Here is a 12695-nt window from a genome sequence, read left to right on the forward strand (position 1 = left end):
ACAACAAGGTTGATCCCCGGAACATCCTGTCTAGGGCTAGCAAACTACACCCTACACGCCCCTGGATCCTCCAACCCTTTGTAAGGCCTAACTATTGCGGATATTAAACTAATCCTTGAAGAACAAGGAGCAACCGTAACGGATCGGATCTACTAAACGATGATCAAGCGGGGTGCCGCCCCTACACCTAAGATAGGTGTAAGGGCGGCTAGATGTATAAGGGTTGCACTACGACGAGCATATGATACGAAGAACAATGCTAACCCTAACACATCTAAGATAACTACGTTGCTCGCCATCAAAAAGGCTTCGGCACGAGCAACGCATGAACAACGTAGACAAGCTTATGCTGCCTAGATCGCAAGATGCGATCTAGGCAGCATGGTGCTTACCGGGAGAAACCCTCGAGACGAAGGAGTTGGCGATGCGCCGAGATTTGTTTGTGTTGAACGTTGGTTGTTGTTTATTCCATAAACCCTAGATACATATTTATAGTCCAGGGACTTTCTAATTCAAGCGTGCACCTAACCGTGCACGGGTCAAACTCTATCTTCTACTCTAAGATACGACCTACTATATTACAGATACACGGGCATGCTAGCCCAAACTTTGCATATAAGGCCGATTCACGTATTTCTTCCGTATATAAACTTTAAACTCATCTTGATCGTGGCCCACCTCTGACCTGGTCAAATTCCGGTGATAACAGTCGCTGAGACTCGTGAACTCTCTGGGCGTGCCAGCTACGCCGTCCAAGGCCACCAGCGTGGAAGGGTGAGGTGGCCAGCTTGGCCGTGCCAATGCCGGCGTGCGCGTCGCCCATTGGGGGTGACCACGGCGGGTCAGAGAGATGGAGTGAGAGAGGGAAGCCAAGGCGGTGTCTAGGGGGTTTAGTGGGATGCAGTGAATGTCGATGACACGCAGGATTCGCGGCACGAGCTGCAGAGCGAACGGGAAAGAAACTTGTCCGCGCCTGGGTGACCACGGGTGGAAACGACAGAAGGGCGGTCTAGGAGCTAGGGAAGGGACAGGAGAGGTTGACAGGGTGAGAGAGAAGACTAGGCAGCACCTCCTGGACAAGCAGGTCGTGCCAAATGAAAAAGGGAGAGGAAGATCTCCTCCCTCTCCACATGCACGGGCTCCGATGGTTTTTTTCCAAGAGAGCAAGAGAGAAGGGTTGAGCTGGGTCAGGGAGGGTGCAGCACGGTGGTGTGAGTCAGCAGGTCGTGTGTGAGTGTGCTGGTGAGGAGGGAAAGTGAGGGGAAAGGGGAAATGGGAGGGGTGATGTGCATGGCCGGCATGGCCTCCTCCTCTTTTCCCATTTCTTTGTAATTTTGTGAACAAACCTCTTATTTGTGATCAAGGCAAGGCTAGGACAATATAATGATGTCTCAATGGACACTTGTTTGGAGAATTTTTCGAATATAAAATTTGGAGAAAAGATGGAGGAAATTGGAGGATGGAAATTTTGAGAGAGACATGATCTATGGAGATCATGATCACATGCACTAAGGATCACGTGCTCAAGGATTTTTGTAAAGGTTTATTTAATTCAAACAAGAAATAAGAAAGAGTTCTCATGTAGAAAAGGTTTTTTTTTTGGTTTTTTTAGAGATCCACACACAAATGTAATTTTCTACAAGTGGCAAACACACACATCCAACAATCAATTGCAAGATCAACTATATGCATGCAAATTTTTTTTTTAAGTTAGAAAAAGTTTTTGTTGGCCCAAAAATTTGTATTCCAAAATTTTAATCAATGCACAAAAGTTGGGTTGTTACAAACCTTCCCCCCTTAAAATGAATCTCGTCCTCGAGATTCGGTGGCTAAGAACTGAAGAGTGCTGGAAAGTCCTTCCGAAGTTGATCCTCTCGTTCCCAAGTGGCTTCCTCCTCGGAGTGATTAGTCCACTGAACCTTACTGCAATTTAATCTTCCTTCTTCGGGTGAGACGGATAGATTCTTCCAAAATCCGAAGGGGTACCTCACGGTAGGTTAAGTCGGGGTTGAGGTCGAGGGTGCGATAATCGATGTTCTTGAATGTCTCAGGCTTGTCAGGCACTTGGAGGCATCGTCGAAGGAGAGAGATATGGAAGACATCGTAGAAATATGCTAGCTCGGCAGGCAGTTCCAACTTGTAAGAAACTTCTCCTCGGCGATCGAGGATCTTGAAGGGTCCAATATATCTTGGCGCCAGCTTACCCTTAACATGAAACCGTTGCATTCCTTTGAGTGGGGTGACACGAAGATAGACATAATCTCCAATATTAAGGGTCAATCTGCGACGCTTGGAATCATCATAACTCTTCTGACGGGATTGCGCGGCCTTGAGGCGGTCACGAATCAGTTGAACTTGTTCTTCGGCTTCACGGAGGTGGTCAGGTCCAAAAACTTTACTATCTCCAGTCTCGGACCAGTTGAGAGGGGTTCGACAACGGCGACCATATAAGGCTTCGAAGGGGGCCATCTGCAGGCTGGCTTGGTAGCTATTGTTGTACGAGAACTCGGCGAAGGGTAGACAGTCTTCCCATTTTGCTCCATAGGCGAGGACACAAGCACGAAGCATATCTTCAAGGATCTGATTCACTCTTTCGGTTTGACCTCCGGTCTGTGGATGATAAGCGGTGCTGAAAGACAGGTTTGTCCCGAGGGCTTCATGCAAGCTCTTCCAGAATCTGGAAGTGAATTGGGTGCCACGATCCGATATTATCCTTTTTGGTACTCCGTGGAGACTCACAATCCTGGATATGTATAGGTCGGCTAGTTGGGTTCCATGATAAGTGGTCTTGACGGGGATAAAGTGAGCTACTTTGGTAAGTCGATCGATGATGACCCAGATGGAGTCATGACCACGTTGAGACTTAGGGAGTCCCGTGATGAAATCCATTCCAACCTCTTCCCATTTCCACTCGGGGACTTGGAGGGGTTGGAGCAGTCCAGCTGGTCGATGATGTTCAGCGTTCACTTTCTGGCACACGTCGCATCGTGCTATGAAAAAGGCTATCTCTCGCTTCATACCGTGCCACCAGAATTGTTTCTTCAGGTCTTGATACATCTTGGTTCCTCCGGGGTGGATTGAGTAGGGGGTGTCGTGAGCTTCCTTCATGATGAGTTGCTTCAGGTCTTCAACATTAGGCACGCATAGGCGTCCCTTGCACCATAATACTCCTCCGGCATCAATCGAGAAACCAGGAACTTCCTCCCTATCCATTCTATGCTTAATTCCTTCAATGCTCTCATGACCCACTTGAGCTTCCTTGATCTGGTCGAATAAGGTAGGCTTCAACTCCAGATTTGCCAGAAAACCATGGCTGACCAACTCGAGACCGAACTCCTCAAGTTCTTCATATAGCTTGGGTTGAGCAACCTTGATGAGAGCGTTCAACGAACAGGGTTCTCGACTAAGGGCATCGGCTACGACATTGGCTTTACCAGGGTGATAATGAATGCCGAGGTCGTAATCCTTAATGAGCTCCATCCATCGGCTCTGCCTCATATTCAGCTCCCGTTGAGTGAAAATATACTTCAGGCTCTTGTGATCAGTGTAGATCTCGCAGCGGTTTCCAACTAAATAATGACGCCAGGTCTTCAGGGCATGAACCACCGCAGCAAGCTCTAAGTCATGCGTGGGGTAATTCATCTCGTGCGGTCGGAGTTGTCTTGACAAATAAGCTATCACCTTGCCTTCTTGCATCAGTACACTTCCCAGACCAAGTTTCGATGCATCGCAATACACATCAAAATCCTTGGTGATATCGGGCATGGTCAAGACGGGGGCTGTAACTAATCTCTTCTTGAGTTCTTGAAAACTGGCCTCACATTTGTCGGTCCATTCAAACTTCTTATCCTTCTTCAACAGCTGCGTTAAGGGTCTCGCAATGCTGGAGAATCCCTCAACGAACTTACGATAATAACCTGCCAATCCTAAAAAGGCGCGGACCTCGGTCTGGTTGGTAGGGGCTTTCTTCTCCATGATGGACTGAATTTTAGATGGGTCGACAGATACTCCTCCGGCAGATATGACATGACCTAGAAATCCTACCTCTTTCAGCCAAAATTCACATTTACTAAACTTGGCGTAGAGCCGATGGTCTCGGAGAGTTCCCAAAACAATCCGCAGATGTTCAGCATGCTCTTCTTCATTCTTGGAGTAGATCAGAATATCATCGATGAAAACCACGACGAACTTGTCGAGGTACTTCATGAACACCTTGTTCATGAGATTCATGAAATAGGCAGGGGCATTGGTGTGGTGACCCGGCATACCACTGCATGGTGTAGTATGCAAGTCTGATATAACACCAATGAAACACCGTTCCACTCGTATTATATCGCTCAGAGTGGTACAACAGAAACATATGCGGGTCCAAGGCATGTCTATAGAATTACAACACGGACTCTTTACAAAAGATCCACACAGCCTCCTACTTTACAATGAGGTAAAACTGCAAATAAACTCCAGAAGAACGACTCGTGATCTAATCTTATCACGGACTCTAATTATAGAGTATTTGACTAGCTAAAGATGCTATGACTAGATTCTAGCTAAATAGGAGCTAGGTTTAGGAAGCTAGTTCCCTTCTACTACTTAATCTAGGTTTTCTCCATGGTAGTTGTGGTGTTTGACTCTTTCGGCGGGTTCATGTCCCCTTGACGTATTTGTAGACTCCTCGGTCTTCGAGTTGCACGGTAGATCCTCCTTCGATGCCTCCATATCTAAGCGAGGGATTTAAGAGTGGGATGAGTACGAGCGTACTCAACAAGTTCATTATAGGAAAGAGGTGTTTAATGCACTAGCTACGGCATTAGACCGAGAAAGTCTAATACCAATGCAGGTTTTCATAACCATTTCTTAAAAAGGTTGCTTTTATTCGGAAGAACTATGTCGATCGACCTTCACCGGTTTACTAGAATTTCATGGAGTTCCTTTCCGGCAGCGTTCGCAGCTTCCATATCCCGGAACGAGGAGTGACAGAGTCACGATTCATTACACTCGCAGAGGTGTGTTGCTTTACCCATAAGAGATCTTAACCTTGGTGCCAACCGGGGGCGACCCGTCCACACTTCCTTTGGTGTGAGGCCCGGTATAAGGTCATAGCCAATCATATTCCTCCGCTACCTCATACACCCACCCTTTGATGCAAACTCCGACCCTGGGTCCTCGCCGGTGCTCTTATACCAATTAAGGACGGCCCCCGACCACGACAACAGTTCAGGTCTCTACCATGAACTCCTTCGTCGGCAGCTGCAACCCATCATAGACCGCAATAACCGTGGGGACTTCATCGGGACCCCCACCCTACCACTTGTCCTCTCTTGGATCAAGGGTACCACTTGTCCTCTCTTGGATCAAGGGTCTACGGTAAAGCGCATCCGTTGATGTACAAGAGGTGGAAATACAATTGACTATTCCGTCCCACTCCGGATCTTATGGTTAACACGGGTATTACGGCACAAGAATCACTGGACGACATTTGTTGTTTAATCCTAGATGGATATAAACCCTTGCAATGGAACCTCCACCATATCAACACAATCCATGGTTCCATTGCCCACCACATAGTCATATTCATAGTTATGAAAATAGTGGTTTTGCTTTTTATGCAATAGTGATAAACATAGTACTTTGCAAGTAATTTGGTAAAATACTCAAATGACATGAGCAAGCGATGAACTTGCCTTTCTTGACTGCAAGATTATGCAGTCAAGGGCTTCGATACGCAATAACTCCAAATTCTGAAATAGCATCATCGTCCGGTAAGGACGATGTTTATAAGATTGGCAAATATGCTATAATGCATAAGTATGAGATGCAATCGTCCCGAGTGTAACCTAACCCCGATGATTTAGAATTGTTTAGTTGTAATGATTTCTTTAGAGTGTGTTTCACTTTTAGAGATGGTTTCACAAACAAGGTTCTTATTAGGGTTTGGTTAACTTGGTATCACATACAAGTGGTAGAATGCATCAGAATAATCATAATAGCACTCTATGGAATAGTGGTTGATATAATCTTAATATGTAAAGAGAATTTGTCAATTTTAAGTCCTATGGAGTATAGTTAATGATTACGTGTTATTTACTTCAAAAGAATAACCTCGAAGAACAGGTTTCTTAATGAACAAGAAATACTTCAAATAGGAGCTATGTCCTTCTAGGGTTTACCATGATTCCCAATTTAGTTCCCTAGATAGGTATTAGAATTTTTAATACTAGGTTTAGGTACGGTATTACCAACGGTAGTAGTTGAGTTCTTAACATATACTACTTTAGGATTAAGGTTCCGAAGTGTATCATATAAGTATCTGAAGTGGCTCTAAGGGTTTAAAGTAAATGCTTAATTATAAGGGAAATACATGGTTTAAGAGTTAATAAAGAGTAATAGGTGACTCTAGGTATAGTTAACCTTTAGTAATGTCAAACTCTAGGGTTTTATATATTATGGTTAGGGAATTTATTTTTGTAAGATTTTAAGCACTTCCTAAGAGGTACTAAATGGTTTTGGATTTAATTAATTGATTTAAGTTAAAAAAATATTCAGTAAAAATACAAGCATGTGATAGAATATTATTTATAATTATTTAATTTTTTCTTTACTTGATATGTTTTTTTAAATAAAAACTAAGGTTTATTTAGTTTATCATGTTCAAATCATAATGATAATTTTTTTATTAGATTATTAAGGTTGAAATAATATTTCAAGCATTTAGAGATTCTATTTGAGTTTTGTAGGTATTACTAATTATTTTCTAGGACTTCAAAGTAATCTTATATCTTTACTTCATATTCAAACAATTTTACAAGGTTAGTGAATAATTTTATTTAATGAGTATATATTAAACAGATGCAACAGTGTATATGTATTAGAACTAAACACAAGCATTCAATAGTGTTAGGCTAGTTATAATTTGGCTGGAGCTAATGGGTTAGTTGATCGATAGATTTAATTGGGCGATTAGCACACGGCGATTTACTAGTAGTACTAGTCTAACGGACTTGGGTCAAACCCAAACGCACTCACGAAGCCAACACACGCACGCTGGGCTGGACCGAGCACCGCACGCACGCGCACGGCCTCGCGCGATCCCCTTCCTCGCGACGTGCTCGTGCCGTCGTCTGTCGTCGCCCCGGTCGCTGCCGGCCGTCGCCGAACCCATCCTCCGCCGCTGACCGTCGGCTCTGCTCCGCCACGGTATCTCTCCTCCTTCCTCTTTGGAGTAGCCTCCTTTCTCACTCGTGCCCGCTGCTAACCCTAGTCCGCGGGTTGGCATGGTCGCCGTTGTGTCGCTACTCGCCCCCCCGCCGCCTCCGACGACGGCGAGGCGTTTTTCTGGCTCCCCTCGACGTGATCTACCACCTCCCCCTCTTCGATTTGATTCCCCAGCTCCAATTGTGCGCTCCGCGCCTGCGCGTAGCCGACGCACGCGCTGCTGTACGGCTCTGCCGGTCACATCCACTGCCGCAGTCGGACGGCCCAATACTTCCATGAACTCCTCCGCCGACACCCGCCGCCACGACGTCGTCCCGCGCTCACACACGGCCCCGTGGCTAACCCTAGCTTGCTTCGGCTAGGTCGCCGACACGGCGCTCGCGCTCCCGCGCCTCCGGCTATCTCTCCTTGGTGAACTGGACCTCCTCTTTGAGCGCCCCGATCGAGCCCCAGCTCGGCTCTGCCATGCCCGACTGCTGTGGTTCCTCAAGTGGTGGTGTCCTGGTGGTGTGCTGTTGGGGATGGTGTTGTGGTGAAGGTGGTTGGTGGCGTGTTGGTGATGGGATGCTTATGGTGGTGCTGTGATGTGGCTGTGAAATGTTGTGCTCGACACCGATAGACGGCGCTGCAAACGCAACCTCGGCGTCGACTACCACTTCTCCGCCACGGCACTGTGAGCTAAACCTCTCTCATCTCTGTTCATGGTTATAGTGTTTGGCTGCATCCTTACTATTGATCCATTTGTGCTACTGGTGGTATACATGCGTGTGTAGTGGGGCTAAATAAATTATGTCCATGTAGTGGAGACAAGAATTATTATTCCCTGTGAGGGGTGGCTTGATCTGGCAATGCTTTGATCCATTTATATACTGCCTTGTGCTATGGTTGATGCCTCCATTTGGATAATTTTCTTATCCATGACATGATGGTTTGTTGACTGACTGAACCTGGAAAGTTCAGTCACTGAAATAATCTAGTTAGTCATCTATACTTTATCTTAATGGACTTAGACCTCCAAGATGCAATTACCCTTTCTTGCAGTTACATGATTTACTTGATGTGTTAAACACTACTACTACTTTGGTTGTACTTGGTTGGCCTGGAATCTATTTTCTGGACCCCAAGTAATTCCTGGAGCAAGTTATGTATTATTGGCTGATTATAGTGATGTCTAAATCGAGTGCATAAATGGTATGGGACAGATCCTTGCTTAATAATTACAGAGATGCCTCTAATTGGATGATTAATCATCCAGACATGTGTGGCTGGTTGTATTTATTTTACTGATGAAACTGAGTATCCACTACAGCATGCATTATTTACCTTATGCTTGGTTTGGTGGTTTGACTGTGAGCTTAGAAGCATGCTTACAGAGCTTTGGTGCCCCATTTTACTTGTGCTTTTAGTTCTGGGATGTTGTTACTCATTCTTAGATCATGTGTATATATAATCCTGGACAAGCTTGTCTTGGTGGTGTATTGAGATCTATCTCTGGATAGATATACTGCTTATAAATGGATACTTTATATGGTGGTTAGCTTGTGCTTAAGCTGATGTTCTTACAGCTTAGGTTTAATGTCTTTTCCTTCTTTTACATAAGTGCCCATGTGCTTTCTAATTATCACATCTATCCTGTGGTGCCTCAGATGAGTGTGCACAGGATACATATGTATGAATAGGATCTGGTGCTGTAGGTGCTTGTGTAAAATGAGAAATAGGCATTGATCATAGCTGTAGGGTCAGATGATGCAATCTGTCCATCCCAACCTCCTGATGTTGCTTGAGTAAATTTAATGGACGGATCGATGTTTTCATTAGCCGATGATGCAAGGGCTGAGGCAAAAACTTGGATAAGAACAGATATTAATATTTGACTTAAATTCTCTGTGATGAGCTTGGCATAGCACTACTATGCAGATCTGAGAGAAATAATTCCTCCTGATCCTCCTAGACCAGATCTAGTTGCTGGGTGGTTGGATTTATTTACTTTGCATGTTACTCTTTTATTTTCCCTGAGATGCACATACTAAGAACACATTCTTTTATTAAGTTGATGGACCAACCTGCTGTTTGTAGAGATCTTGGCCTTCTGGACTGTTGATTGATTTTCTTCTTGTGGAATTCCTGCTCCTCCGAGCTGCTTGATCTGCTTCCTTATGGCTCTAAATAATCATGGCTATCTATGGTTGTTCTTCTTGGTACTTATGGATGAATATGTGCTGCTGGTGATTACTAGAGCAGACTTGTTGTTCTGAGTGATGAGAACATGGGTGATGTGCTTGGATGAACAGGGATATTTCCTGAGATGATCTGGTGGTCTAGATGAAGAACAGATGATGTTCTTGGTGGTTCTTGGCTGGTTGATTGGGTGTGAGAACTATGTGGTGCTTAGACCGTTGTATGTTGCACCCACAAAGCAATATATATACCCTGCCCATCTTCTCTATGTGGTCGACAGCACACACATGCAACCTTGTGTGTGTGCTGCTTGCTTGCCTACTGCATGTGCTGGGTAGATGCATCTCCCCTTGTGGATCGGCTTGGCACATGAAAAGATCTAGCTTTTCCATTTCTCTTTATTTTTAACATAGCTACTTGGCTTTACTTCTTTTATGTTTTCTTTGTTTGTTTTGCAGGTACAAGACAAAGAAGAATAGAAGATATTTAGATAGGATTAGCTTAGTTTTGCTTCCTGTATATGATCCTTGTAATATTTGTTAGTTGTAATAATATTGGATATTGTAATGACTTTGTAAATGTGTATTAAATTAATAAATGTAATTTCCCTATTCTTGATTTTCTATTTTTCTTTTCTTATTATTGTCCTATTCCTAATTCAACATTGTTTGAATTATAATTAGAAAATTATTGTTTGGAATTCAAATTCTTACTTCAATTTATATTTTTCATATTGAATTTGAATTCAAACTATTTCCCTCGAAAACATAATAAATCAACAAAGGTCATGTCGAAATCTATCGCACTTGTGTCGATGACATATATCAGTTCCATCGACACAAAAGAAGCCTCGATCACTTTGTGTTTTAGATGAACGCGCGAAAATTCCCCAGATTTTCTATGCATGAATGCAATGCACAAATCTGTTTCCTCTCTTTTTGTAACCCCCAATCCTGGGATATTACAGTCTCTCCCCCTTAAAGTAAACTTCGTCCTCGAAGTTTGAACTCTCTCACGTTTCCGGAGTGTGGGTCCGACTTGTATAGTCTACAACTTTTCTCGAACTCCGTGGTGATCTCTCTGGATATAATTGAATATATCCCTTGTCCAGATTCTTCCTGGAATCCATTAGTGTCTGTCTCTGAGCAGTGGCTTCTTACTTCAATTCCATGATTTATTTCAATATTATAATCTTGTTTCCTTTCTCATTGAAGATTCAATGATTGGGACTTCTTCTGGAGCTCCTAGTCTTAACTGAAGGTTAATTTAATAACATACTCCTATTTGGTAAATAGGTCTTTGTTTTCCCTTACTACCAGAACTGCAATAATGGTACTTTGTAAGGTACTTTCCATAGATATGATCTTGACAGTTTATTTCCCTAAAAATGGTTTAGACTCACTTAGTCTATCCAATCATGGATTATGATTAGTACCTAAAACTATTTTGGGTTCTTTAGGTTCCATGAAAGGAATCTTTCAAATGGACTTTAGTTTTGGTATAGTCAATATCCTTCGGTCTTTGGCCTTCTCGAGCTGTATTTGGTCTACGGTATTTTCTTCTTCCAACTTCATTAGCATTAGCTGACTTGAGCTTAAGTACTTCTGAGTAAATATTACTCACTTCCTCAAGTGATAATCCAATTCTTACTTCCTCGAGGTAAAAACCTCGGCTTCTGGTCTGACATCCTTCTGAAAGTAGTGTTCGACAATCTTATGAAAATAAGATCGAACTTTCTCTCAGTTCAGACCTTCATCAACTATCTTGCTCAAAGTATTGATTCATATTGGATCCAACTAATCCCTCGCTCTCCCCCTTAGGGTTGTCCTAATGGTTGTTAAGCTCATCTTTCCCAACCAACTAGCTCCTTGGTTAGGCTATATGTCTTTTCCTTGGGTTTCTATTGTACTTTTCTAGGGTATCCTATTTGGATTGATTGTGTACCCACATGGCTGTGAATACCAGTACGATAAGTTAGTTGGTTATGCAACTATGGTTATTCCAACTTTATACAGGACAAGTGTGTTGCCCATGAAAGCTTGAGCAATTTAAAGATATTATTCTGCAACTAATATTGTGCTAAATGAAGAAGCTGTGTTCAACATACTGATTGGGTCAGAACAAGTATGGTCAAAGTCCTATGCATCCGTCCTTGTGCTCCATCCACTTCCTTGTTCGAACTTCTTAGATGATGAGCTCCCCCGATGATTTGAAAATTGGTTCATTGCTTCATTTGATCTTCGTACCTGATATGGATCCGGGCATTCTGATTTCATATGACCTAGTTGTCCACATCCAAAACAGGTAATATCCGTTGCGTGCAATCCTTGGCATAGTGACCTTTTCTTGCACGATTATGGCATCGAACTTGACTATAAAACGGTGTGATTGTCTCATCTCTAGTTTGGAAATTCATCTCTGACTGAGTTTGTTGTATCTGAATTGGTTGTGATTCCAACCTTGCCTTCCGTTTTCTTTCATTCTGCACTTCTTCATAATCATTCTCCAAAGTAATTGCAGTATCCACTAGCTCGTGGAACCTTGTGCATTTGGTTAGATTCAACTGCATTTTCAGGAATGGATTCATCCCTTTTAAGAACCTTTTTATCCTTTTCTCCTCTCGTGTTCACATCCTCTGCTGCATAACGTGATAAACGATCAAACTCTCCTAGATATTTCCATACCGACAAGTCATTCTGCTTCAAAGTCTCGAACTCTCTTCTCTTTAGCTCCATGATACTTTCAGGAACATGGGCTTCTCGGAACTTCTTCTTAAACTCGTCCCACGTGAAAACATGTCCCAGAGGTTGAATTAGAATCACGTTATCCCACCATGACGCTGCTAGTCCTGATAGTAGATATGTGGCATATCTAACCTTCTCTTCATCATTACACCGAACTGTCTTTAATTTCCGCTCAGTGTCCCTCAACCAATCATCCGCATCCATAGGTTCTGGTGCGGTAGCAAAAGTCAGTGGATTGGTTTGTAGGAATTCCGTAAGACTCATTCCTTTTGGCCCTCCATTTCTGATACCTCCATTATTCTCACGTATCAAATGACTGAAAAACTCATTTTGTTGTGCTAAGTTTGCTGCTCTATCCTCAGCCATCCTTTCCATGTGCTCAAAGAATTCTTGCCCAAGCAGGACAGGGGTTGATGTTGACGATCTAGTGGCGGAGAATGCCTCTTCCATCCACTTAGCTTCTCTTCCTGGCCTTCTTTTGCCTCCCTCTCTTCATGAGTTGTTACTATTTCCTCAGTTGGTTGGTAACTCGTCTCTCCCTCACGCGATCCCATTTACCCT

The sequence above is a fragment of the Lolium rigidum genome, chromosome 3 (genome assembly GCF_022539505.1).
Source record: "Lolium rigidum isolate FL_2022 chromosome 3, APGP_CSIRO_Lrig_0.1, whole genome shotgun sequence".
In the NCBI taxonomy this organism is placed as follows: Eukaryota; Viridiplantae; Streptophyta; class Magnoliopsida; order Poales; family Poaceae; genus Lolium; species Lolium rigidum.